The sequence below is a fragment of the Pelodiscus sinensis genome, chromosome 12 (genome assembly GCF_049634645.1).
Source record: "Pelodiscus sinensis isolate JC-2024 chromosome 12, ASM4963464v1, whole genome shotgun sequence".
NCBI lineage: Eukaryota > Metazoa > Chordata > Testudines > Trionychidae > Pelodiscus > Pelodiscus sinensis.
This window is the reverse complement of record NC_134722.1, coordinates 734,382-762,299: the sequence shown is the minus strand read 5'-3', so window position 1 is coordinate 762,299 and position 27,918 is coordinate 734,382. Positions and strand designations below refer to the sequence as shown.

At 46.6% G+C, this 27,918-nt stretch overlaps 1 protein-coding gene across 4 annotated transcripts in view; it reads left to right on the top strand.

Annotated features, from left to right (window-relative positions):
- The window catches only part of ZFHX3 (zinc finger homeobox 3), a 1,230,042-nt gene that overhangs the window by 769,988 nt on the left and 432,136 nt on the right, over positions 1 to 27,918 (top strand). For 3 of the 4 annotated variants that reach the window (XM_075939761.1, XM_075939759.1, XM_075939760.1), the window contains one exon: positions 9,188 to 9,286. The gene's annotated coding sequence lies outside the window, so the exon portion shown is untranslated. Of the gene's footprint in view, positions 1 to 6,459; positions 6,568 to 9,187; positions 9,287 to 27,918 lie in introns of those variants that run through there. The other variant, XM_075939763.1, reaches the window with a different exon arrangement.

Here is a 27,918-nt window from a genome sequence, read left to right as displayed (position 1 = left end):
AATAGTCTGGTACAACTGTTAAAGCCTCACAAGCTGAGCTGTGAGAATAATAAACTTTTCAGGTAACTCCAAAACAATTTTTTTTTAATCCAGCCAATAAAGTAACAAAAAACAATTGGGTCAGACAAAGTATTTGTTTCAATTATGAGCCTTTTTAACTTCTCAAAATGCTTGTAAATGAAAGGAAACATTTAAATGAAAAGTCATTTATATCAAAACTTTCTTTTCTGAAATGCCCAATCTAAATGTTTCACTATTTTTGTTTGTTTGTGTGACTGAAACAATGTAATGAACTCAACAGGACTTTGCAAAATGTTTGTGATGCCGAAACTGGGTTTTGTGCAAACAAAAAATTTAGTTGAAAAATGTAGCCCAGATCAACTGCCTGGAAGCCAGATACGTTTTACAGTTTTCCATACAAAGGTCTAATAATATGGTGCTGCGGCATATGCTCACAAAGGGTAGTCGAGTCAGGCTGACATCCTGTCCTTGTTTTACCATGTAGGGTCATTTTGTATCATAATGTGTCGGCGCCAAGTTGTCAAGCAATCCTAGGAATGTCCTGCCTTTTGTCAATCTGTGTCGTACCCTGCACGTTATTGCTGTCTTGAGTTTGTGGTTTAATGCTATAGCAGACTGGTCTCCTTTCGCTTTAGATATTAATGGGCACAATGAAACTGCTGGGCCTTTCAATTACTCTGCAGTGAATCCCTTAATCTCTTTAAGTAGCTACACTTTTCTCATCTCCTCATGGTCATTACCTCACATAACATCTATATCCTAATCCTAATCTGGGGTTGTCGGGTAAATAGTGAATGTTGTACTTTTATTTTATAAGAATCTGCCGTGCAACCCCAGAGGAAGTCTCAAAAAGAGAGGGCACTGCTGTGGCCAGTGGCTTCAGTCATGCTCATTTTTAAGACGCTAGCATGTCCTCTGGCAGTGTGAAATCAAGCAGGCCAGGGTGATGAGCAGAATATACAAGAAATGGTGTAGCACTGACAGGGGCCATGAGTCAATTCTCTGCTCTGCTCTGCTACAGGCATCCGTGGTGTCCTTGGGTTTGTCACTTATTCTGTGTGCCTCGGTTCCTCATCTGTAAAATGGAAACATTGGTACAGCCCTACCACACAGGGATGGTGTGATGGTAAATCCATTAAACATTAGGAGGTAGTCAGATACTGTAGTAATGGTGAATCAGTTAATTATCGTAGACTAGAATAGGAATGGGATTAAGTGGTAACTGTTTTGCTCAACTGTGGATGTAGTATTTTAGAATCATAGAGATGTAGGGCTAGAAGGGACCTTGAAAGGTCATCTAATGCAGCCCCTTAAAGTGAGGCAGGATCATCCCTGACAGGTGTCTGTCTACCCTGTTCTTTGACCTCTTCAATGCCGGGGGTTCCGCAGCCTCCCTTGAAAGCCTGTTCCAGAACTTAACTCTCCTCACGGTTTGAAAGTTTTCATTTGCTTTGAGAGTAGATCGCCCTTGCTGTAGACTAAGCCCATTATTTCTTGTCCGACCTTCAGTGGAATGGAGAACAAGTGATCACAGTCCTCTTCGTATCATCCCTTAGCATGCATGCGGAAGATCCCCTCCACCTTCTTTTCTCAGGACTAAATCTGCCCCTTTTAATTGTTAGCTTTCTCTCAGAGGCCAGGATTACTAACCCTTTAGCATCTGTGTTGCTTTCATCTGGAATCTCTCCAATTTGTCAACATCTTTCCTAGAGTGTGACACCCAGAACTGGAGACATGGGCGGTGGATGAGCGGCTGGCTTGGGGAGGCAAGGCCCCTGTCCAAGGCTAGTGCCTCCTCCCCCCAGTGCTGGCCAGACAGCCACCTGGCCCCAGCTCCTGCAAGTCCTGACCCAGGAGCAGCTGTGCAGTCCCAGCTCCTCTCCAGCCCCTGGCACAGCTGGGTAGCTGCACTGCAGCCCAGCCTTCCTGGCCAGCCAGGCCACTGTGCAATTCCAGACCCCCAGCCAGCAGGAGCTAGGAGAGATCCATCACCTCTGTCTTTTTGGGAAGGCAATGCCTTCCCTTGCCTTCATTACCCACTGATCATGTGAACACAGTTTTCCAGCTGTGGCCTCACCAGTGCTAACTAGAGAGGGCAGTTACCTTGCATCTCTTACATCCAGCACTCGTGTTAATACATCACGGAAGCCTTTGCAACTCCCGTAACTCCCAGATCTTCATTTAGTGTGTCCTGCTAGTCTGTTTCCAATAAGCTCCTTCAGCATCTGGCTGTGGCTCTAGTACCTACAGGTATGATCCACATGGGTTGAAGAGCACAAGAAGAAGAAAATCAGGTAGATGAGGTTACCCAATTCCGAATGACTGCAGCAGAATCCTAACAAGATCATTTCACTTTTAAGAAAAAAATACCTTTTTCATGCATTTTATTGATTTTCAATATTGTACAACCCAAGCCGTGTAAAGCAATAATACAAAAAAAGATACAGCCATTGGAAAAACAATTACAGATCAAATGGCCAGTTCCTTTAATCAAACTGTACACCCAACCTGCTCTGACTAGTCTAAGGAATATAAATTATACAGACTAATGAGATAGAAACAGGGATGTAAAAATTACCATTTAGATGTCCTGATTTAACGCTGTGTTGTAGCAACTTTCCTCCCAGAGATGCTAATGTTCTTTGTGCATTTCTCCTAAGTACTATCTGAGTATCTATACCAATGTGTCCGCCTCTCATATTTCTGATGTAACAGCATTGTCATGGTGCAGCAGGTGATACAATCCATATTATGGTACCACTCAGGTGCCAGGTCTAATGGGGAGCAGCAGAAAGTGACATTTTAAAGAAGGGGTAATTAAGCATCGCAGTATCTTGCTCTATGCTGCATTTATTCCCCACTTCTCCATGAAGATTTAATCCCAGGACTCAAGAATGAGGCTTCCCTGGCTGAGCAAAGTAAGGCCTGTACTCTAACTTGACGGCATGGCTGTCCGTCATAGCCAGGCAAGGGCCCTGTGGAGCGCAAAGTTCACCTTGCCTAAGCAATGGAGCATGCAAGTCTGAGGTATTACTAAGAAGTCATTTGTTTAACCAAGTATTCTGTTGTTTATTTACTATTTCATTAGGCGTGGTCGTGAATAAACCACGGTTACCGGTACATGTTAACCACGTGCATTTTGCGATGCATTATTTGGCCTTTTGTTTGCATACTTGCTAATCCGAAAAGGTCAGTCATCCACAGTCATCTCCTCATCGCTAGTGTGGGGTACCGAGGTACACTCAAGACATATGGGACTCAACAAGGAGAGGCCTGCTGAATGTTGACAGCAGGCCATCCAGGAGCCGTTTAACGAAAGGTGACTGGGCTGGCTTGGAGAAGCTTGAAATAGCTTCCTTTTGGATCTGTGTCCAACAGTGATGCTGGCAACAAGCTTGAAATCACCAGGCGTAACCCCAGGGAATGATGCTAGTTTAACATACAGAGTTTGGGGGTTGCATTCTTGCCAGAGTCACCTGGTCCGCAACTTCATACGGTTCCTACAATGAATTACGTTGAGCGGGAGATTACAAACAACCCAAGCCAGCAAATGGTAAGTGAGACTAGAGGCTTTGTCCTTCCCCTGCCCCTGTGGCTATTCAAGGTGTGCCAGACTCACCCAGTGTGCGGAGACCTCCTGATACCTAGGCACAATGGGAGAGCCTGTGTGCCTGAGCTGTAGTCAGAGGACTCTCCCTCCCTCCAGTGGCCACTCTTCTGCACTGAGAAAGGAGCGCTCCGGAGGTGAGCTGCGTGTGTGGAGCTACTCTCTGTTTAAAGGCGTGGGCATCAGGCAGCGAGGCGCTTGAACCGAACGCTAACTCTGCCTTCGCTCCTCTTTGCTGAGGGGGTTTCTGTTGTCACACAAGTGCGGGGACATGCCTGCCCTGAGAATATTTGCTTTCCACACACACACCATTTCAGAAAAGTGGGTAACATTTGGTCGCCTGCTTTCCCTCAGCTTGCAATGCTCTGGCTAGGCTAATTTTTCAGTTGCCTTGTACTTGGGCCACACTGTGATCCATGCTGTTAGCAGGAGTGTTTGGGGGGATTTCCAGCACGGCTGTTTTCTAATCTGTCAGTCAGCCATTGGGGTGAAGGCATGAGGTTTAAAAACAACCAACTGGCTTGCTGCGTTTCCCACACACATACACCCCTAGGCAATTCTTGATGGCATCTGCACCCTCCAATGCCTCCACGGTTATTTCCAACAGAAAAGAGAACACAGCTTAAAACTTCCACTGGCTCTCCTCTGAAACAAAAGCATAATGAAAGGGTTGGCATGTCCTCAGAGTCTTCTGTGATTAGTTGTAATTCTTGGTGGGGTGTGACATGCTCATCTCCCTGAATTAGCGCAGGGCACAAGAAATTTAGCACGGTGCTAATTGTGATCAGATGAAAACAAGGATCCTCGGTATGTGGGCACACAGCAAGACAAAACAGATGCCGGCGCTTTTCAGAGCACTGCTCCACAGTATGAGCTGCCAGACAGCCCTATGCAAAAAGACAGCTGGGGGTGGGTTTTCTTCATGTCAGACTCCAGTGGCAGAGCAGATGGGAGATAGACCACAGCGTATCTGGGCAACCACATACTGTACCTTTCCTCACACCCTCTCTTCCCTATTTTTCTCTTTCCTCTAGTGGTCCCAGGATGTCTGTGGCCCATTTTCTCTCTGGCTGCCTTACCCAGGGCTCCATTTCATTTTCAGTTTCTAACGGTTGTGGCTGCATTTCACTAAGCCAGACACAGATGTCGTAGGGCGCCAGAGAGGGGTGACCCCTGTTTATGAAGAATGATGCCTTCAACAGCTACAGTGGCAGTGAGAACTCATACCCAAGGCTCCCTACAGCAATTGGGAGGGCAAAAGACAGGCTCAGGTGGCTCCTTACCCTGCCCCCCCCCCCGGTGAAAAAGTGATGGAGAAGAGGAGAATTAGCTGCCACCCCGACACCCCTCCCCTTCCTCCACAGCTGCCATTGCCAGAAAGAGAAGGCTGTCAGGTCTCCCTGTGGAAGGCTGCCAGGGACAAATATATACCCCAGGAAGAGCCAGCACTACAAGCAGAGGCCAGTTTCAGGGCTCTGAAATCCATCTCCCTGGGCCACTTGTCCTCTCACTGAGGTACTGCTGGCAGGGCTGCTGCTCAGTCACCCCTCAGATCTGCTGGGGGAGGCAAGAGAAACTGCATTGCCATGCAAAGGAGTAAGATGCCCCTCCCCCCAGCACCAGTCTATTTGCAGCCCAGATGTGTGAGCTAACAGACAAAACAGCCTCGAGAGGCTTGGCCCCTTCCGGAGGCAGATGGAGTGCTGGTGCCGGAAAGTTCCGCGGCAGTTGGAGTAACAGTTGGTGAGAGCGGGAGGCAGCAGGGTGGAACCAGGACTCGCGGCTCAGCTCCAGGCCAGAGGAGAAGCGGGATTTACTCCCCATAATCCCCTGGAGATGGGGAACAGGATTTACTCCCCATAATCCCCTGGAGATGGGGAACAGGATTTACTCCCCATAATCCCCTGGAGATGGGGAACAGGATTTACTCCCCATAATCCCCTGGAGATGGGGAACAGGATTTACTCCCCATAATCCCCTGGAGATGGGAAACAGGATTTACCCCTGTAATCCCCTGGAGATGGGAAACAGGATTTACTCCCCATAATCCCCTGGAGATGGGGAATGGGATTTACCCCTGTAATCTCCTGCAGATGGGGGAATGGGATTTACCCCTGTAATTGCACTGCCCTCCCCCCACCACAGATATAGGGACAGGATTATAATACTTTGTAATCTGTCAGGGACGTGGGCAGGATCCGCTCCTTTTCATTAGTCTGTCAGAAGTGGGGGAAATTGCCCCAATCACGGAGGGATTGTCGTCCCACTGTCTGCCAGAAACATGGGGGAACAACTCCCTCAGAAATGGGGATGATTTACTCCTCTCTTCAATCTGATCTGCTGGGGCGTATGGTGATTTATCCTTTTCTCAATAATCTGACAGGGAGAATACGATTATCCTCGCCCCCACCCCCGCCTCTCCAGTAATATTCTGGATACGGAAGGGATTTATCCCCAAGTTATCTGCCAGACACAGAGGAATTAATCCTCTTGCCAGTAATATGCCCCCAAATGGGCACATTTAGTCTTCGCTCACCCTAGCTCCCCTGGGAAAATCTGCATGATATGGGAGGATTTTGTCTTTTCCCAATTCTTTGTCAGGAATACGGGAATTACCCTTCTCCTGCCCCAGTAATTTGACAGAAGTGTATTGTGATTTACCCCTTACACCATGGGCTATACTGGAGCTGGCTCGTTAACCCTCCTTTGTAGCAAACCACAAAGGGGCAACACCACACCATCGCTGACTACTTAAGATGGTGGACCATTTGGAGCTGCTTGTCCCCTCACCCTCAAGAGGAGCATCTTGAAGCAAAGCAAACACAAAAGGGACAATGTAATTTCAGAGTAATGACAATGAGAAAGCACCAGAAAAGGCAACAATGGAAGATAATGAGCCCAGTGATTGTGTGTCCAGGACACAGAGCCCTGGAGAGAAGGTATTTCTTACAGGAATATTCAGGGGAAAGCTTTTTTTTTTTTTTTTTTTTTACTAATTTTTTTTTTAAAGATGTGAATAAGAATTTTTAATATCGTATTCAATTGCTCTCAAGGATTCTGAACAGCATTTAGGCCCCCTTTGGTTGCTTTACTAACGAGTATCATAAAGAATCCCTGCCCCAGAGTGCTAAGGTATAAACAGTGTGCCGCAGCCGGGAGGCAGGCAGGGGGAAAGCTGGGAGTGCAAGTAACTCTAGAGAGGAACAGTAGCAAATTAAATCTGGAAAGGGGATTTAGGAGAGATCACAAGGGTAATGATTTTGTTACAGTGAGTGGGGAAAAAAACTAAGGGCAAGTCTACACTGCAGGGCAAAAGTTGATTTAACAATGTCAATTGTGTAGCTGAAGCCAAAATAGTTTAATTTGGCTTTTGGCACTGTCTACAAAGCAGGAAATCAAAAGAAAAAGACTTTTGCTTCAACTTCCCTTACTCCTCGTGGAAAGAGGGTTACAGGAGTTGAAGTAAAAAGTCCTCCATCTTGAAATTATTTCAGAATAAGGTCTTGCTGTGTGGATGCGCACTATGTTATTTCGAAATAAAGTCAGTTATTCCAAAATAATGCTGCAATGTAGACGTGCCCTAAGAATCCACCAACCATTTTTCAAGTACTGTCATATCCTTACAAAACAACAAAAGGTCTGGTAGCACTTTAAAGACTAATGAAACATGTCGATGGGATCATGAGCTTTTGTGGGCACAGCCCACTTCTTCAGATGACTGGAGTGTCGGATGTCCAGAACCAGGAATAAATGGGGGCAGGCGGGTGTGGGGAGGGGGAGAGAAAAAGAGGCAGTGGGGAGATAAGTTTCAAAGGGATAGCCGAGTCAGTCTGTAACAGGAAAAACTGAAAAACAACAGATAGTCTATTAGCACCTTAAAGACTAGATAGTCATAGACCTGTCGTTTTCCAGCTGGTGATGGCTCAGAGAGACTCATGCTATTGACTTCCCATGGCGTGTGCCATACCCTTGGCCTGCAGACTGCCAAGCCATGCCTCTCCTTGACTGCCACCCCAGAGCTCTGAAACCCTGACATATAGACTGGTGCCATCCTCTTCCTTCCCCATGGTGTTCTGCAAACCTGGCCTGCATATTAGCAGCGTTACAACTTCCTACTTCTTTGGTTATATTTCAGTGTCCCAATCCAGGAAATTACTGAGTCCTGGAAAATGAAGCCCTCTGTTTTCTGACTGAGGAGATCAACTGTGTCATTGATGGTGCCTGATTTTTCCACGAGCTGTCCCAGCAATGTTCTTTGTCAATTTACTGGGGAAAACACTGTCAATTCAATGAATCCGGTTGTTCTGGCCATTTCAGGTCTTGGACCATCTGTTGCAACAGTGGTACCAGTCATGCCCATCATTGTGTGGGGGCAGTGACGTGCACACCTGACTACCATCAATTTTTTACCTGCGGCTCCCAGTTTGAACTACTGAGCTGTGAAATGAATTAATCCTCATCTGTGTTTTTGTTAATAGTGGTGTTGAAAGAAGATATACTGGCAGAATTTCTGCCTCTATTTTTGTCTTCCTGGGTTGGGGCTTGTTGTGCAAGCTACCTTGTGCTTTTGTGTACCTGCTTGGGTGCCTCGTCTCTGAGGCAAGTACGTAAGGATCATGGTCTTTCCTGGTGTGGGATTTGTGGCATTTGCCTATGCTGTTGGCTCCCCTTGTCTGTCCAGTCATAGTTGTTCGCACACTATTATGTAGAAATGCCATCATGGATAAACATGGGATTTTGCAGGCATAGAAAACACAACCTCACACACCGCTAAAACAAATCAATACGTCCTAACGTATGGCAGGGACGGCAGGGGGGCTGACAAAATGGGTAGAAGGAAAAACAGTTTTTCCTGAGTGTCTTTTGCTGTGTTAATGTGTCTCTCGCTGTGTTTCTGTGGGGTGGGGAAGAAGCCTTGTTTATGAAGTCAAGTCCTGCTCATGCAAGGAGCCCCAGAGAAGAGAGGGTCCCACTCCTTCTATCTCTGTGGGATGCAGCCGCATTGCTGCTCTCATTGAGTGCTTCTTCTAGCCTCCTCAATTCTTCATTACATGGTGCTGGAGAATGATGCTCTTCACTGAACAGGCCAGAAGTTGGGGAAACCGAGACGTGCTTTGAACGCCCAGTCTTCTTGTAACTCCACAATCCGCTTGTTCTCCCACCTTGTATATCTAGTGTCCCTCGAGGCAGAGAAGAAACAAGACTCAGCTGGAATGGAGACAAGGGGGGAAAGTAAGCCCCTAGAACTGTTATCTGCTTATTGCCAATCCCAATGATTCTTGCTGAGGTAACTGAATGCAGAGAGACCCCCCATGATTTTCGTTTGCTCTGAGACAAACTAAGCACAGCCTGTATTGCCTTGCTAAGTCCTTGTCTGAACTAAGCAATCTTGGAAAGGACAGCTGCCTGCATTGCATAAACCTGCCAGGTTTGAACTCGGAGTGGTCAGAAGATCAGAATTAGCTCGCTGGAAATGTGGTCTGATTTTGAGAGTGGCACTGCCGGTGTAAGTTCTTCAGCTGTCTTAACACCTTTCATTCTGTTTTCATTCTTTTGCAGGTACTGATCTGCATAATCCACCCCAGCTCCCTCTTGGCTGGATGGGAACCAGTGTCCTTGCTCCTGTCTTTGGCAGTGTTGTCACATTGGCTTGCGGAGGTAGGGAAATCTTCCTCTGAGTCCTACATGCCTTATGCTTTGTAAACATGATTTGCATGCTGCTAGACCTCCCAGGACTTGTCATGTCCATAATGTACAACCAGAGATATGCCCATACAGGTAGGACAGCCACACTTGTTTCAAAGAGTTCTTTGTTGCATGTATGCTCTATGCTGGTTGACAACATCAATGTTTGAGTAAATATTTTATTTCCAGATTATATTTCTTTACAAACACCATTTGCCTAAGGCACCTCCGAGCACCTAACCTGCCACATATTTATCTCAATGCTACATCTACACTGCATCAGGGGTCAACACTGAGATCAATCCACCGGCAGTCAATTTGGCAGGTCTAGGGAAGACCCACCAAATCGACTGCAGATCACTCTGTAGTCAACCCCTTTGGTGAGAAGAGAAAGGTAAGTTGATGGAAGAGTTTCTCCCATCGACCCTCTGTGGTGTAGACCCCACAGTAACTTGACCTAAAGTATGTCGACTCCAGCTTCATTGGTCACATAGCTGAAGTTGCGTATCTTCGGTAGACTTTCACTGGTAGTGTAGACATAGGCAAAAGGTTTCCATGCTTTTGTGATATAAATGAGTATACAGTTTTCTTGTACAAGATCTTCCTTGAGATGATATTTATTTTTTTTCCAGGTGAGATCTGTGTGGAGGGTTGAGTAACTTTAAAGTCTCCACTAGTGCCTTGTTCATCATAGCTTTGTCTGGTAGTGCCTTGCCTTGCAGGTGAGCCAAATGACTGACGGCTCTTTATTGAAAGGTGGGCCTTCTCATCTGTCCCAGTCCAATGGGGAGAGATGAGAGAGGGGGAACAGGGCTTCCAGGCTGTTTAATTGCTGCATGTGGATTGTTGGAATTAAATAATTTCTGAACAAGCCATTTAATACTTGGATATTGAAAAAAGTTGTGAAAACTGAGGCATTTGGCATGAGGAAAGTATCCCCAAACATGAGAATGACTCCTACCTTTATTTGGGGTTTCACTGCTTCTGGGTCCTCTTGTCTTGCTCTCTTGAGCTCAGTGAAGTAATGGGGAGGGAATCCATCATCTGCGTGTCTAAGTAGAAACATCCAGGGAATATTTTACCTTCTTTTTAATGATGGCAGCACTCTGGCCATGCTGAGAACACAAATTTTTCTTCCTTAAAATTTAATTCTCAGAAGTTTCATTGTGGGCTCCCTGGAACTCAAGAAGTGCTAATGGGAGAGCGATTCACAGAAATAAGAAAGCAGTCATCAGCAAGGTTTGTAATCAGCAAGTTTTTTATCCAGCTGAAGAAAAGCTTTATATCTATACATATAAATCAGAGCAAGTTACCATAAGCAAAACCAAGCATAACAAAAAAGTCGCAGTCTGGTATGCATTCCAGTCTTCGGAATCACGTATGTCTTTTCACAGACAACTTCTCCTGTTTGGTTCCCTTTTCACTAGTCCATGCAGGGTCCTAGACTACACCTATTAACATGGGATGTGATTAGCTGTAACTTCTCTCCTCAGCACTTAGAATCATAGAGCTGTAAGAGACCTCACAAGGTCATCAAGTCCAGCCCCCTGCCCAAAGCAGGACCAATCCCAAATAAATCAACCCAGCCAGGGCTTTATCAATCCGAGACTTAAAAACCTTTAGGGATGGAGATTCCACCACCACCCTAGGTAACCCATGCCAGTGCTTCACCACCCTCCTAGTGAAACAGTTTTTCCTAATGTCCCAACCAAGACCTCTTCCACTGTAACTTGAGACCATTGCTCCTTGTTCTGCCATCCATCACTACTGTGAACTGCCTCTCTCCATCCTCTCTGGAACCCCCCTTCAGGAAGTTGAAGGCTGCTATAAAATCCCCCCTCACTCTTCTCTTCTGCAGGCTAAACAAACCCAGATCCCTCAGTCTCTCCTCATAGGTCATGAGCTCCAGCCCTCTAATCATTTTGGTCACCCCCCACTGGACCCTCTCCACTGTGTCCACATCCTTTCCATAGTGGGGGGCCCAGAACTCGACACAATACTCCAGATGTGGCCTCACCAGAGCTGAATAAAGGGGAATAATCACTTCTCTAAATCTGCTGGCAATGCTCCTCCTGATACACCCTAATATGCTATTAGCCTTCTTGGCTACAAGGGCCCACTGTTGACTCATATCCAGCTTCTCATCCACTGTAACCCCCAGGTCCTTTTCTGCAGAACTACTACTTAGCTAGTCGGTCCCCAGCCTGTAACAATGCTTGGGATTCTTCCGACTCAAGTGCAGGACCCTGCACTTGTCCTTGTTGAACCTCATCGTGTTTCTTTTGGCCCAATCCTCTAATCTGTCCAGGTCACTCTGAACCCTATCCCTCCCCTCCAGCATATCTACCTCTCCCCCTAGCTTAGTGTCATCTGCAAGCTTGCTGAGGGTGCAATCCATCCCCTTCTCCAGGTCATTAATAAAGATGTTGAACAAAACCAGTCCAAGAACCGATCATTGGGCACTCTGCTAGAAACCGACCGCCAACCTGACATCGAGCCATTGATCACTATCCATTGGGCCCAACAGTCTAGCCAGTTTTCTGTCCATCTTACAGTCCATTTATCCAATCCATATTCCCTTAACTTTCTGGCAAGAATATTGTGAGAGACCGTATCAAAAGCTTTGCTAAAGTCAAAATATATCACATCCATTGACTTCTCCTTATTCACAGAACCTCATCATGCCTCCATACTTCATCATAGAAGCTAATCAGATTGGTCAGGTATTGTTGAAAAGTGATCCACTACTGTCAGTGTCACAAAACCACTGGATTCTGGTGGTTTTATCAAGTCCAAGGATGTGGCCTATTAGGGCCAAAATAGGGCTTCCAGAGGTAGGGTTTCTGGCAGGGAAACTTCGTGCAGACACACACCTGACAGGAAGCAACAAAGCTCCCTGTTTTGGGGTACATGCAGAAGTATTGGGGTGTTAGTTGCTGGGTTTTATATCAGCACGAGTGCCCTGCCAGGCTGGAGTTGGGCCACAGGTAAAGAGCAGCCATCCTTCCAAGTTCAGGCGGGCAAAGAAATGGTCCCATATGAATGCAATCCCCTCCCAAGTGTCACATGGCTCTTGATCATTAATTGCCATCTTGTCGATGGAATTTCACAGACAGAAGCAGAGGGAATGATCATCAGCAGGTACTAGGGGGGAGTCACTCTGAGAAATGTGCTCTGGTTCCAGACTGGGGCCTCATGGATCAGACCCATACCTACAGGACAAGGGGTCATCCTTGCCAGGAGGTCCAGGTAGTTGAACTGAGAAAAGGATAGGGTTTACCAGAGCTGTCCGTCGGTTTAGGGCCTTGGTTCTGCACAGGTATTGCAGGAAGTTGTGATCAGTAAATACCTGGACCAGTTCACGGGCCCTTTCCAAGTCATGCTGCCACTCTTCAAACGCAGCCTTACTGAACGAGGGCTCTTTCTCCAGAATCTCAGATTCTCTCAGCAGAGTCAGGCTTCCTCAAGTAGTAGGCAGGATGGTGCAGTATTTGGGTGGTCCTCTGCACAATGGGGTAGGGCATTGGGGTGCACAATGAAAATGTGTGTCATGTCCATAGGGGTCAATACTGGAGCCAGGGGAAGGTGAGCATTACCTGTTCAAATGTGTGCTGGGCCCCAGGAAACCCCTGGCAGGGGACATTCTTACAGGGTGAGACAGGACGTGGCCCAGCTTGTTTTTTTGCCATTGTTAGTGAACCCCTGGTAGAAGTTTACACGCCTACAAAATGGTGTAAATTATGCACACTGAAGGGGCTGCCCAGTCGCAGACAGCCCGGACCTCGTGCAAATCCAGCTTGATTCTTTCTGGAGACAGGCTGGAACCCAGGAACTTGGCTGAGGTCTGTTCACACACAAACTTCTTGAGTTCAGAGTAGAAACTGTATCAGTGTCGTCTTTCTAGGCCTGTGTGGACGTGAGCAGTGGGTTGGTCCAAATTGTCTGAGAAGACCAATGTACTGTCTAACTATATCACTACAAACTTGTTCAGGAGGTTTAGTAGCACATTGGTTAATGAAATGCTGGAATATTGCAAGGCATTAGGCAATCCAAATGCCATGACTAAATATTTAGAGTGGCTATCCTGGGTCCAAAAGGCAGTCTTCCAATCTGTTATGCTGATAAACCAGATGTCAGCACATGCCAGATTGTCAGGACAATTCACTTGTTGATTGTCATTTTTATCTGTCTATATGCTGTAATTTGCTATTCCATTACTTCTACATTATGTGTACCCCCTAGATCAAAGGTGTTTTAAATAAGATTGTAGACAGGTGTTTAAACATCATGAAAACTAATGAAGGATTGTTGTTTGTTGTGACATCACCTTTTACATTGTGTGTATCTCTGTGACTAAACTCATCAAACATGAATGGTACCTTCAAAATGCTAATGAAGGACTTCATGTCTGTAGCAGAAAATGCCAGTTTCAAAGTCAGGGGTGATGGAGGAGTAAAGACATTTATTAGGTTGCTTTCCATGTGCAAAACCTATAAATATGGATTCATGGAATGACCCTGGTCTCTGGATTGTTTGGATTTCAGCAGGGTGGAAATACTGAGTGAGTGGACGGGCATCCCTACTGTTATCGTGGGTAAACCTGAAAAACATTTGCAGATTACTATATCTTTGCTGACATTTGGTTTGCAAACTTTGACTCACCTTATTAGGTATTTTACCTGCTTCAACCTCTCAATAACTCTCATTTCTTTTCCTTAGCTAATAAATCTTTGATTAGTTTACTAGAGAATTGACTTCCAGCATTAGTTTCGGTGTAAGATCTAGAGTATCAATTGATTTGAAGCAAGTGACTGACCCTTTGGAATTGGGACCAACCTAATGTGATGTGATTTCTGGTTTATAAAACCATTTATCACAAGATCCAATTTGTCTGGGTGGCAAGACAAGCTAGAGAGCCTAAGAGGATCTCTGACTCTCTGGTAATATTGGTATAGTGGTTCAGGTTACTGGCTTGGTGAAATCTAACTATAGAATATACCACCAATTTGGGGTGTTTGCCATGTTTTCTGACCTGAGTGAGACACTCACCGTTGTGAGCTACTCCAGACATCGTGACACATTTGTCCCCCTCTCGGATATGGGCAGGCTGTAAGCTCCTCGGTGATCCGGTTTAGTGTGTATGTGAGCGACATCATGTTGTCAGAGGCGTCAGGTGACGGTTCTGGAGTTGTACCTGATTTAGAGCGTGGTAGTCAGCACAGAAATGGAGGCTGTCATTTTCCTTTACAAAATGGACTGGTACACCGGCTGATGAGGCAGACCTGCGGATGAACCTTGGCCAGGGTGTCTTGGAGGTATTCTTGCAAAGCCACCATGTCCGGCTCTGACATTGCATGAATCCACTCAAACGTATCTGTCCCTCTGACTGGAGATCCATAGGGAAGTCCACATCCTGATGTGGGGGGAGGCTTTCTCCATTTTTCTTGTCAGAGACAAGAGCATAGTTAGAATACTGACCAGGGAGGGGGAAGTTGCAGAGGTCCCTCCGTTGGTGTTTCGAGGGGAGTGACCAGACCTACTTGAAGTGTCTGGATCCTCAATGCAGCTCTTCCCAGACCCTGCTCATGCCATTGGCAGAATTCTGACAGGAAAAGTGATCCGTTTTCACCCATGGATGAGGGGATCATGAAGAACTAGCCAGGAAAAGCCAAGAATCAGGGAAAGTGCAGGGCATGAATGACGCCAAATTGAACTATTTCTCTGTGGCCCCAAATAATGGCCTTCAGGTTGACAGCCTCCTCTACAGCCAGACCCCAAGACAGTTCAGAGCCATCAATGATTCCAGCCATGACCAGTGTGGCCGTGTGTCATAGGGGAATCTGTAGGGGCCAAGCTATAGTTGCATCCATACAATTGTCCGCTGCTCATGAACCAATGAGGATCTGTTGGAGGAGGACCTGTTTGGGGTCTCCCAGGATGTGCAGCAGGACAGGCGCGTGCAAATGGGAAGCCCCTAGATGGAGGCACGGTGCATCCCATTGAAACCTAGGGGCCTGTGAAATTCTCTCCTCTCAAGGACGAGGCCGGTTCCCCCCACTATGTCTGGATGGGCTTGTTTGCCCCAACTCCTCAGCATTGGTACTGAGCAAGCCGAGAGGGCCTGGGGAAGTTTGCTGCAGTAGAAGCACAGGTGGTGCTGACAGTGCTGTTCTGTTTCTTCAGGGCTGAGCCGCCGGTGAGCCAGACTGGCTGGCATGACTTGGTGAGGGCCCAGGACATGGGTAGAGGGACTGCAGTGAATCTCTTTTCTCCTCTTTGATCTCACAGCTTCACACCTCTGTGGATGGCAAGCTTCCCAAGGGCACCTAGGCTCGTGGGCCTCTCTACACATCCCAGCCCGTCTTTGATTTCTTCCAGCCAGCCCCACCGGAACTGAGAGCACTGCGTGACTTTGTTCTGTTCTCTGTCCACTGCGGCTTGCCCCTGCCAGAATCCCTTCACAGTGGCCTCAGCCATTTGAGTGTGGCACGGTTCACCAGTGATAGCTGAGGGAGGCTGGAGAAAGGCATCCCAGGGTGGCAGCACCAGGCTACGTCCCACCAGCAGGGTGAAGGAGGCCCAGTCTAATGCATCACCTGTCAGCAGACTGATTACCAAGGACGCCTTGGACAGGTCAGAGGAACAGATTCTGGGGCACATCGGGACCAGAAGGCAGCAGTGGTTCGTGAAGCCCAAAACTGCCAGCACTTCTGGTTGAACTATTCAGGCAAAGGTGTTGCAACCCCTTCATGAAGCGCTGGCAGCACAGCATTCCCCAAACGTAGATGCCCCATTTGCTACTGCAGCTTCTGGTTTTCCCAAATCAATTGCACAGCTTGGGCCTCAGTGCTTAATTCTCTGCCTGGAGATGGAGGGCCTCCTGGGGTGAGTCCAATGCTTCCAGTAGCTAAGGCAGACAGCTGGGTCCATCCTTCTCACACTGGGCTTGGTCTCAGAGGGTTATTGTGAACTGAACAAGCTGTCATGGCCCGATGATGGCCAGGCACACCTAGTGGTCAGAGCCAGAGTCCAGGGTCAGCTGGGTTGGAATACCAGAAGATCAAAAGCAGGAGACAAACTTGAGATCAGAACCACATGTTGGTAACCAGAGTCAGGCTGGGTCAGAGGCAGGAGACAAACTGGAGATAAGAGCCATAAATCAAACACCGGGAGTCAAGCTGGGTTGGGATGCCAGAAATGCAGGGGAGCAAGAGAGAGAGACACAGCTGTTCAGACAGCAGGGGGTATCCCAGTTCTTCAGACAGCCGTCGGCTGCTCTGTGATCCTGCCACTGGGACCTCCTGGGTCGGAGCATGGCTGCTGCTGCAGACCTGCTTTGAGGCTAGTGGGTCATGGGGGGTTATTAGTCATTAGCTGTTCCCTTGGACTGCGGGATGAGAGCTCTTAATCCTTCTCCACAGCTACCAGTTCCAGTCCAGCTCAGTCGTGTAATGCCCCAAACTAGCTCGTCTCTCACCTTGCTCATCTCCACTTCACAAGCGCAACCTCAAGAGAGAAGGGAATGAGCATCCTGGCTGGCGATAGCAGAGGGGCTGACTGTTGAGTAGGCAGATAACAAGCCTCTCGCTCAGGAAACGTATTTCCTTCTCTCAGCTACATGTGGGAACCTGACACATTTGCTGCCCTTGCTGTGGGTAAATGGAGGGCGTTGGTTTCAAGAGCTGTCATGGTAGTGCCTTCCATCCGTCCATCTGGAAGCTGGGAACAAACCCCTCACGATTCTAGGCCGAGCCCCTGGGGAATTCCTTCGGGGCTATGAGGAGCCTTGCATGGGGCTGGTTCTCATTGAAGAGTGCCTGTTAATTTAGAAATACAGAAGTGCACTGGCTTGTTGCCTGCAGTTGCTAGTTTCTGGAGTTAGCCTGACTGGCCAGTGCATGTTGTTGCTATTCTTCAGTGGGCTGCAGACTTTTTGGCAGTAAAGTTCAGGGACAAATTCACTATTTGTGTAAGAGGGTGTTAGTAAATGGAGGTGCACTTGCTAATGCCACTAGTGTATTTGGCCCTCACTGGCATGAGCTGTCTATCAATGCCATTTGCCATGTAGTGGGCATAAAACACTTCCTTACAGTAATGGTAGCTGCACAGTGCATAATCTGCCAGGCCCTGCATTAAATTTGCACCCCTTGAAAGATGATGTTAGTATGTCTGTTTCCTTTGTTTCTTGTTTCTAAGGCGATTTGCCCAGGGTTTTACACATCCAGTTCCAGCTCTTCAAGTTCAGTATTCCAACCACAGTTCATTTGTCTTGATTCAGATCCTCTGGCATTGCCCGTGTCCTCCCAAACTGCCCACTTTTAATCTCTCTCTATATCTTGGGGTTTTATTCGGCCATCTATCAGTGTTGCATCCAAGCACCTTCCATGTAAAATCAATACTAAGAGCAAAGTTAGTAGTGCAAGTCTCTGAGCTTTTTCCTTCTTGATGCTAAAATCTCTTCTTGGGGTCAGGATCTTGGTTTGATTTTAACTTTGTTAATTTATTTTACTGGTGTTGGGAATGGGCTCTCAGTAAAATGGAGGCCTTTCTTTTCCTATCTTTATCTAATGTCAGGCGCACACGTCAGGTTCCTGCAACGGATCTGATTGGGTTAAATAAATAGAAGCCTCGAGATATTCTATGTTGGGCAAAGGGTTTTGTCTGCATATCCCAGAGAATCCAAAGTAAGGCATCTACATTTTCCCGTGTATATAGCGAATTGTTTCAAGCCCTCTGCCCTTTCATCTGTTGTATATGCAGCTTTATGAATTTTATAAACTGAATCCAAAGACTTGAGGAAGGGATGCTGACCTGGAAATCTCCCCTTCCCCAAGCTTGCACTAACATATTTGTTTCTTCAGTCTGGCCCTCAAATCATGGCCAAAGGAAGGACAAAAGAGGGAGACCCAAGATAAGAGAGACAGGGCAGTGAGAGAAAGAGAAAGGGAAAGTGAAAAGTTCAATCTTTTAGCATTTTTGAAAGGTTTGGGCAGGGTTACAGTCTCGGGCTATATCTACACGACAAGGTTTTTGCACAAAAACTAGTGGAGAGTCCACACCTCAAGCGTGTTTTTGTGCAAGAAAATCTACTGTCAGTTGACAGAACAGAGGGCTTTTTGTGGTGTAGGTAAACCTCCTTCTACGAGGCATAACTCCTTTTTGCGCTACAGCTCTTGTGCAAAAAGGCATGTGTGGATGCTCCGCAGGGGTTTCTTGCGCAAAAAGAGCCTATCCGAAAAAGCACAGGTGCTCTGATGGCCATTCTATGAATGGCCATCAAAACTCTCTTGCGCAAGAGCGTCCATGCAGTGTGGATGCTCTCTTGCGCAAAAGTGCATCACAAAGGCCATGCACTTTGAAGTGTGGACGCAATTTTGCACAAGAAGTTTTTGTGCAAGAACTCTTCCGCAAAAGACTTCTTGTGGAAAAACCCTGCAGTGTAGACATAGCCCCTGTGTCTCCCCATCGCAGCTTGTCTAATTTTGTTATCTTGTAAATTTTATTTGTTCTTTCAAAAAGTCAGTATTTAAAAATCAAAGCAACAAAATGTACTTAAGAAGGCAGCGTGTCAACTCAAAGACTCTTCCGCCACCTCCTCTTTCACACCCTGGATACTAAATATGTGGTGTGGTGCTCCATGCAACTCAACACATTCCGATTCTGCTAGACGTCCCTAGGAAGGAAGTGAATTCCTGAACTCAGGGCTTAGTCCTTCGCTGTAATGGAAGCAGCGTTATAAGTCACCCTGTTACAGGTGTCACTTAGCCAGCAGAGCAGAGCAGAACAGAACTAGCTCTCCATTGTGTCTCAGGGCAACTCCCTCCAGGAGCTGAAAGACAAGTGTGATCCAGTCATGCCCCTTTCCCCAGTTGTGCCCAGGACAGGGAGGGGCTGTGAGCAGGGAATTATCAGTCAGCTGTGCTATTCTTACCTCCACTGTGGGGGTGCCTGTGCTGGGAGATTCCCCAGGAAATCAGTCAAACTGGTTGTTACAGCAGCAATGCTAAGAGGCCCTAATGGGGTGGAGGAGTGACATGAAGTGTTCCCTGTGCACTCATGCAGCTGCTCGGGAGAAATTCAGATGCTGCCCTGCTGATTAGCAAAGCACCCACAGCTAGGTTTGTTGTTTCTACTGGTGGTGCACATTCACACATGCCTCAGTGCACATAAAAATGTATTCAGCACATGGATGGAAAAAATCCACACATGGATGGAAGAGACTAGAGGGAACGTTGGAGACATGAGGACTTTCCATCTTCTAGCTCAGAATTGATTAGTGTTCCCTTGAAAAGCTGAGTTCCTGCCTTGCATTTTAGTGTTTCTGTTGTGTACATGTCAATGTGAACCTGCCTGTGTTTTTGTATTGTGGAAATAATAGACCCTAGAACAGAGGTGTCTGTAGAGTTGAGAGAGTGAAGTCTGAAAAGGGGGTGAGTGAACATACAGATGGGTGAATGGACATACTGGACAGATCTCAGTCTGTGGACATGATTCTACTGACCTCCTTGTAAAGCCCCCGGAAATCTCCCGATGAAGGGCACTGGCTAAAGCTAGAGATGATGATGGTGACTGTTGGTTTGCAAGTCTCCACTCCCTCCTACTGCTAAGCGAGAATACTGATAAAGAGACATGCTCAGTACAGAGGAGAAGCCTGTTTCAGTTTGTGGGCCACAGGTGTTGTGTTTTATGCAATAAGCAGCACTAAGCAAGCAGGGACTGGTGTCCTTGTTGATACTAATAACAACAATGGTATATTTCACTTATAGCAAGAGCTGGAGCAACTGCCATCGTTAAGGCTGCTCCAAAGTATTTCCATTGTAACCTGCTGTTTTCAGTTTCTCATAACCCCTGGAAATGTGAGGCTACGGTTTTTGTCATTTGGTCACTGCCTGCAGGTAATTTACTTCTGAAGTCTGACCAAAAGTGGCGTGGCTGTATTTACAAATGAGAGAGAGAAATGTACATCTCCATGCTCAAATTCAATTGTTTTGATCATCTCAACTGTTGAAATGCCGAAGTGGCTGGATTGAAATTTGGCTGGGAAAGTACCCTAATACAGGAGAAGTGTCTTTCAATGTCCTGGTGAAAACTGGGCTTAGTACAATTTTAAATTCATTTTATCAAATCTCTAAACACAGGTAAACTGCATAACACGTCTGAATCTTCCTACCCAATAAACTCAGGTCCTGGGATCCCCTAAATTGCCCCAAAACTGACTAGAACCAACTCTGAAATGTTTTAGTGAAACATAGTCTCTGCTAGAAGATCCTCATCCCGCCTCATTCTTCACCAAAATGCAGAGAAAGTGCATAGGGCCAGGTGAAGATCAGTTCTCTGCCATTTACTTGCCTTAATAATTCCATGCACCTCAAAAATGTATTAAATGAAACCACATATGTGTGCATGTTGCTTATGCAATGAGCACTCATTAGGGCCCTTTCCTGAAGAACTGACAGTCTAAATGGTTTGCCTTTCTGTTTGATTTTCTCACTGCCACTGAGTGGATGTTTACAGAGACCTATCCACAATGACCCCAAGATCTCTCTTAAGTGGTGATAGCTACTTTAGTCCCCATTATTTCACATGTAAACTTGGGACTATGTTTTCCGATGTGCATCACTTTGCATTTATAAACATTGAATCTCATCTGCCTTTTTGTTGCCCAGTCACCTAGTTTTGTAAGATCCTTTTGAAACCCTTCACAGTCCGCGTTACCCCATTCTCCAGATCATTTAAGAATATGTTGAATGGGATTGGTCTCAGTACCGGCCCTTAGGGGACCCCACTAGTTACCTTTCTCTATTCTGAGAAGTGACCATGTATTCCTACTTTTTGTTCTCTATCTTTTAACCAGTTATCAGTCCATGAGAGAACCTGCCCTCTTATCCCACGACAGCCTACTTTGCTTAAGTTTGCGGGACTATGGGAAAAAGTGGAGAAGTAATTTGCATTCTGCACTAAGTGAAGTTTGAAGGGCCTGTAAGTGTAGACTTGCATAGACACACTACAGTAACCCAGTGTCGAAATGACAGGGTCACAGCTAACTGGGCATGGTGTGGGCCTCATCTGCCAGGAATGGACATAATCTCATAGCTAGGTGCAAACAGAAACAAATGAGCATTCTGAGCATCCAAGATTAGCTGAGGATTCAGAAAGCCTGGCCCTGCTACCTTCCCTTGGGAGTTCCACTAAGGTAACACCATTTAATTTGCAGCCAGGGCTTTCTAGAAGAGCTCTGGGAGTGGAGACTGTGACTCAGGATATGTTGTGAAGCAACTCTCCCTTAGACTGACCTGGCGCTCTCCTTGCTTTGCATCTCCTAGTGTTGAGGCTGTTCTAGTCATCTGAAGGGTTCCTGGCAGATGGGAGGTTGCAACATCCCTACCCTCTGGTTGGACTTTCTGAGCCCAGGGTGATACCAAAGAAAATAAGCTCTGGGTTATATTAATCTAATCCAATACATGCAATACAATAGTTTGTTCCAGTAAAGCAAATATCTTCTGTTCCCATATCTCATTGACAGCAAAGCAGAGGCCTGGAAGATCAACCTTGGAAGGAGGTGAGTCTTCCCTAAGGCCTGGCCTGGCCTGGCCATTCTACAGTAAGAGATGACCTAAATAAATGGGAACATCTAACTGGAACATTCCTATCCACACCACAGCCCATCTAAACTTGTGTCCCCACAGTCTGGGCCTGTAGTTTTAAGTATTTCAGAGGCTGAGGCCACCGCCACATCAGTGTCAAGGCGACTTTCTGCCATTGATTTCCACTACTGACAAAGGAGACCCTACAGAATTTGTGGTGCCCGGTTGCTGTGAGATGCATAGTGGTATGTTTTGGGAATCACTGACAGGTAGTGCTGTAGGAATTGTATGCAATACAATGTTGGAAAATGAGACATGGGCACTTAAGATGCCACAGTGAAAGTAAATAACCTTTTAGTCTATTAAGGAATGTGCCGTGACAGGTGACACAATCCCAAACACTGAGTAGGACTTCCACACACGGACCACGCATTCAAGAGAAGGTTTTTAACAACTACGGACCAGTAGCACCTTTGATGCTCTTGTTATTTTGCCCTACATAATGTAGGGACATATGGAAGATGCTTAAATAGGGAACAAGGAATTTTACTCAATCTGAATTGTTTTCGTTGGCCTGGACAACGCGGATGCACTCATTTAAAATATTGAAATCACAGATCCTCAGGTGGTTAACTGGTGTTACTCCAAATGTGGACCTTGCTCATTTATCTTCACTTTGGCTCCATTTAGCCAGCTATACCAATAAGGACAAGGGGGAAGCATCTAATTGGGGGGGCTGAAAATAATAGAAATACTGTGATTTAGGTCAAACACCCATTTTCATTCTCTCCCCTGCTACCAGTAGGTATACATTATCCAAGCCTTTTAAACTCGCAAGATTCTGAAGATGGTGGCTCATTTTTTGTGATGCCGAATTCAGATTCCTTTACTCCCGGGAAAAGTGTCACTAGGCTGCACAAAGGGTGTTTCTGTTCCTCAGTGAGCTAGGAGATAAAAACTATAGGGAGTGTTTTGGGGTGGATCACTCCCTTCCTCACATTCATGATTTGTATTAGCCACCCCCCATTGCAAAAATATAGATCCTGCCTCCTTGAGTGGTCAACCCCCACTCTTTTAAGAAAATCCCCCGCCAGCTTTTCTCTGGGTTTCTCTCCTTCTGGCATGTTAGTTATCCAAAGGCCGTGCTGGCATTTAACGGATTTATTCTTCAACACAAGGTGGTAGTTAAGGGGCTAATTTAATGTTTGTAAATGAATTTGTATAAAAATACACCACCCACGCAGGAGAAAGGGCTGCTGAGCAATCTCTGCACACTGGTGCACCTCATTAGGGGAACACGGCCTTTTACCTGGGCTTTCTTGTGGGGTGTGGATCAGAAGAACAGCAGATGCCCTGACAGTGGAGGCCACAAGAGAAATGCTTGTTATTGCAAAACTAAAGGAAACCCCTGAGTGCGGCCTGGTGATCGAAGGGGACTCTTTCTGCATTAGAAGGAGTTTCAGCCCTTGTTCAGATTAAAGCTTGAATAGTAACGATTAGAGCCAGAATAGGAACAATAGAGTGGTTCCCTCCTGTGTCTGCCTTTGGTTCAGGAAGGCAGTGCTGTATGCTCAGCCCTGGCACTCTAGCGGCTGTCTGGTTTGAGCCTCGTGCTGGACTGGACACTCGGGATGTCCAGACATTTTCCAGTCTGCAGGTTTTTCATTTCTTCTGGTCCCAGTGCTGCAAATCCCCTCCTGTTGGCCATCACAGTGCTTAAAGGGATCTCTCGCTCTTTATTTTCATTATAGCTCTTTGAAGTTCTACCTTCCCTTCCCATTAATTAATTTCCAGGCTGTGGTTGAAAAACAAAATACAAACACAAAAAGAGAGCTGACAAAGGACGCTGTTAAGTGGCAGGTGAACTCTGCTGCACCAGCCTTAGAGAGGAGATGGCCTTTTACTGATTGCCTGAGGTTGACATGACTTGGTTAGTATGCTAATTTAGTCTGCTGCATTTAGCATTCCGATCAGGTTGGAGCAGACTCGCCGGAGCTCAGGCTTGGGTCTGCCTGGCAGCACTGCACATTCTGCGCATGAATTACATAAATACCCAAACATTCTGTCTGCTCCTGCTCCCTCCCCCCGGCGCACCTCCACCCACCGCACATCCGAGCAGCTTTCCACAAATGCTGAAAACATGACATGTGAAAAAGCCATCTGTGATTGGCCAATTCCTCCTCCTCAGGGTCCCCACAGCCTCTCGCTCGTGCAGACAATGTATTCCTTCTGCTGAAGAAGCTCGCCGCGTAATGGGCCAAAATTCAGCAATAATGAAGTAACATGGAGGTTAAAATCCCAAACAGAAGAATGACACCTTTTGTAAACACCTCCCACCCTACACATCCTTAGACGATCCCCCCCCACACACCCCAACTGTAGGTGAAAAGGAGCCCCGTGTGCCACTGCTCTTGTGGTATAAAAATCAAATATACGCCCTGAAGAAAAGCCAGCTCCTCTTATTCCGGGGGTTGCCATTTTTTCAAGTGTATTTGGAGCCCCTGGATTGCAGTTCCCATTCTGGGGAGGCTGAATTCCCAGAATGAGAAAAGGGTTTGAATGCAGAACCGGTACGTGCGATCAGGCACAGCTGGTGCAGATGCTAACCTGGTATGTTTTGTGGATCTCCAAGCAAAGGAGAACGGCATTTCCCAAGCCCCCCTCTCGGTCTGCATCTGGAGCATTGCAGCAGTTCCCAAGAGACAAGTGGAGAATCATCAGCTTCTACTTTCATTTAGCAGATTTTGAAAGATGTTCATTTCATAGACCAGATGAGTCGTGAGCAGTCATGAGGTTCCAATTAAAAGGAAAGAAACATCTTTTTTTTCTCTGAATTACAGCACGACTGTAGCTTTTCCTTCAGTTGTTCCAGTCTCCTGGCACATTGCGTCTTTCGGTTCTGTCCCCTTGTGCCAGAGCTGTATTCCGTTTGCAGCTCAGAAGCACCGGGATATCCCTGTCCAAGTCCCCGATGCTAGCAACCCGGCGCGTTCTCTGAAGCTGCGGATTTCCTTGTCCTTGGGGCTTGTTTTTTGGCTCTGGTCCAAGATGTTTTCCTGCCATCATTTCACTGTCTTTTCTCGTAATCCCTTTTTTAAATATCACCAACAATTAACCGATCTTCCTTCCCATCTCCACACACACACACACACACACACACACACACACACACACACACACACACACACACACACACACACACACACACACACACTCTCTCTCTCTCTCTCTCTCTCTCTCTCTCTCTCTCTCTCTCTCTCTCTCTCTCCTGTCAGTCCCATCACTGTCTTGTTTTGCCCTTAAGTTTAAGGACTTACAGCTTCTCGTTAGCTGGAGAGTGCCTTTTGAAAGGCTTTGTGTTTACTCACTTTGTAAGTCATGCTGGCCCTTTTAATTATTCTCCTTTCTCGTACCATAAGAAAACAGCACTGCTGAGGGCAGACCAGTCGACTGCATATTCCCAGGAAGGCAGTAGAAAGGAATCGTGTTTTACCTCACTGCTGCCGCTTTCTTCCTTTCCTGTCAGCCAGCCAAGGAATCCCCCCAAAGCTCTTACGTAGCAGATACCAAAACTGTGAGTCACTTTTCACTCCCAGAGCAATAAGTCCACTGAATCTGTGTATGTCATGGCAGACATGAGGCTGGAAATTTCCCCAAGCTACCAACATGCCCCGGAACCGGTTTTCCAGCTGTGACTTTGTCTTTCTTGTCATCGTTCTCTCCCTCTGGCTCCCTCCTCTCTTCATTCTTTTTTATGCTTTTTCCTTTTCTTTTTTTCTTTCTTCCTCTCTCAGTCTCTGCTGGGTGTTGACGGCAGCAGCAAACCTAGCAAGAGCTGGGTCCCTCTCGCCTTTGGTTATTTTTTACTGCAGCAGCCTTTGGCTGCTCTCTCTGCCAGGTTGGATCACCAAAGACACACAACTCGCTCACAATGAATAATCAATACAGATATTGATCTGTGGGAAATGTTTATAAATTCCTAAAAAGGAATCAGGACTGAGGGACAGGGAGGCTCGTGGGGGACGACAGAGCGATTCTAGCAGCAGCTGGCGGCAGAACCTTATTTGGATCCGGAGTCTTGCTGGCTCCGCGGTGACGGGTACTGGAATGTGTGTATGTGCGCGCGCACGTGTGATGGTGGGGGTGAGGTTCTGTATTTTCATTTCTCTACAGCTGCTTGCTCTGAAGAATCAGGAAGCAAATGGCTCATAGGCCCCATCAGTGCCAGGCCTTGGCTGCAGGCCAACACTGCTTTGTTTCCATCCTCTCATGCTACTCTTCAATTAGCATAAAGACCGGGTTCTGTTTTATCACGTTGCTAAAAAGATTTTTAAAACACAGAAAAGTATGAGGTGAAAGAGAGTTTGCTCTCTCATCATCAGCGCTGAAGATTTGCTTCTGAATCCAGGTACTTGAGTGATGGGGATACAGAAACGTGGCCATTCAGAAAGCCTCCGGGAGAAGTGAAAGGGATTAAATGTCTGGAAACATCGGAGGTTGCAAATATAAATTCTGCAGTGGGAAATCTGGGAAGTCTTTTAGGGGGTAGATAGAGACCTGAAATGAGAGAGACCCAACTACTTGCTCCCCCATTTATTCCAGCTCAGCTGAGTTGATCCAGTCCAACTGAGAGATGATACAATTACGGGAAAGAAACAAGCTGCAAAATTTGCAGTCGGTGCGACTTGAGAGAATACCCTAAAGCTCTCTGGGGCACCATTCCCTCACAGACATTCCACGAACTGAAAGTGCTTCTATGGTGCCCGAGTATCTGGGAGCCAACTGTTGGGGACACACCTACACATTTCTCAGAGTGCCGCTGACACCCCCACGCCCTCTTTTTGGTGAGGAAGTCTCACTATTTGTATGGAATTCTTTCCTCTTGCTTTTTTCCACCTTAATCCCTCCCATTTTCTGTCTCTCTGGGAAATGGTACAAGCAAGTCTAAAACACTGAAGGTTAAAATATCAGACCACTGAGTATTCAAAGTCTTTTAAACTGGGCAACATAGGTCTTTAAAAAATACTGAGGGTGGGAATGGGGAATGTCGCCTTAATTCCTTCTGTTGCCGTGATTGTGACTACGTCTGATTCATCCAGCTCATTTCGTGGGGCTGGGCTTACATTTCCTCTGTTGTGCTTGTCGTGTTTGGTGTCATTTGCACAAGACCCAGTGGGGTGCACCGTGATTTACTCTGGTTTCAGATAGCGTGTAGGTGTGGGATTTTCCTTTCACTCGACCCTCTCTCTCTGTCTGTCTCTCATTGGGTAGTAAAATCTTCTTTGTATGATTACAGTCCTCTCTCCCGTTGCTTCCCCTCTATGCCTGCACACCGCTGCTGGTGTCATGACAGAAGTATGAGTAACCTTTGAGATAGCAATCTTGAATGAGACCTCCATGTGAGGATTCAATTCCAATGTCTCCTTTCCTGAGAGGAGCTGTCTGCTTTATCAGCCAGCACCAGCAGGAGGGAGGCTGAATTTTTTATTTTCTCTCTGGCTTCTGATTAGTTCCAGCAATCCAATTAGCAGAGGCATTTATATCACAAGGGGCTGAGGTGCCCCTGCTCATCACAGCAGCTCAGAGCCAGTCATAAATTCTGCCGACACTACATCTTCCCTGTGACATGGATTAATTACAGCTCTGGGCCTTCCAGAGAAGGGCTTGCAAACAAAGGTGCACATGAATATCAGCATGAAAGAGGAGAGAGAAGAGAGTGAGTTTGGTCTTCACGCAGGATCGGTGCAGGGAGTCACTGATGCTGTGCTAGAGCATCCATGGTGCTCACAAGTGGTGAGGGAGGCAGGTGAACTAGATGTGCATGTTGTTTTGACAAAGAGAAATACATAGAAGCTGGCTGGGGGATAAGGAGCGTACTCTGAATTCTGCACCTGTGGCTTTCTTAGGAAAATCTTAACACTTACGCTTATGCCTGAGTGCTGAAATTGATGCTCAATGAAACCTTAATAGTCTTTTTTTTTTCTGCTTGAGCCCATGCATGCCCCGCCAAGTGATGTATTT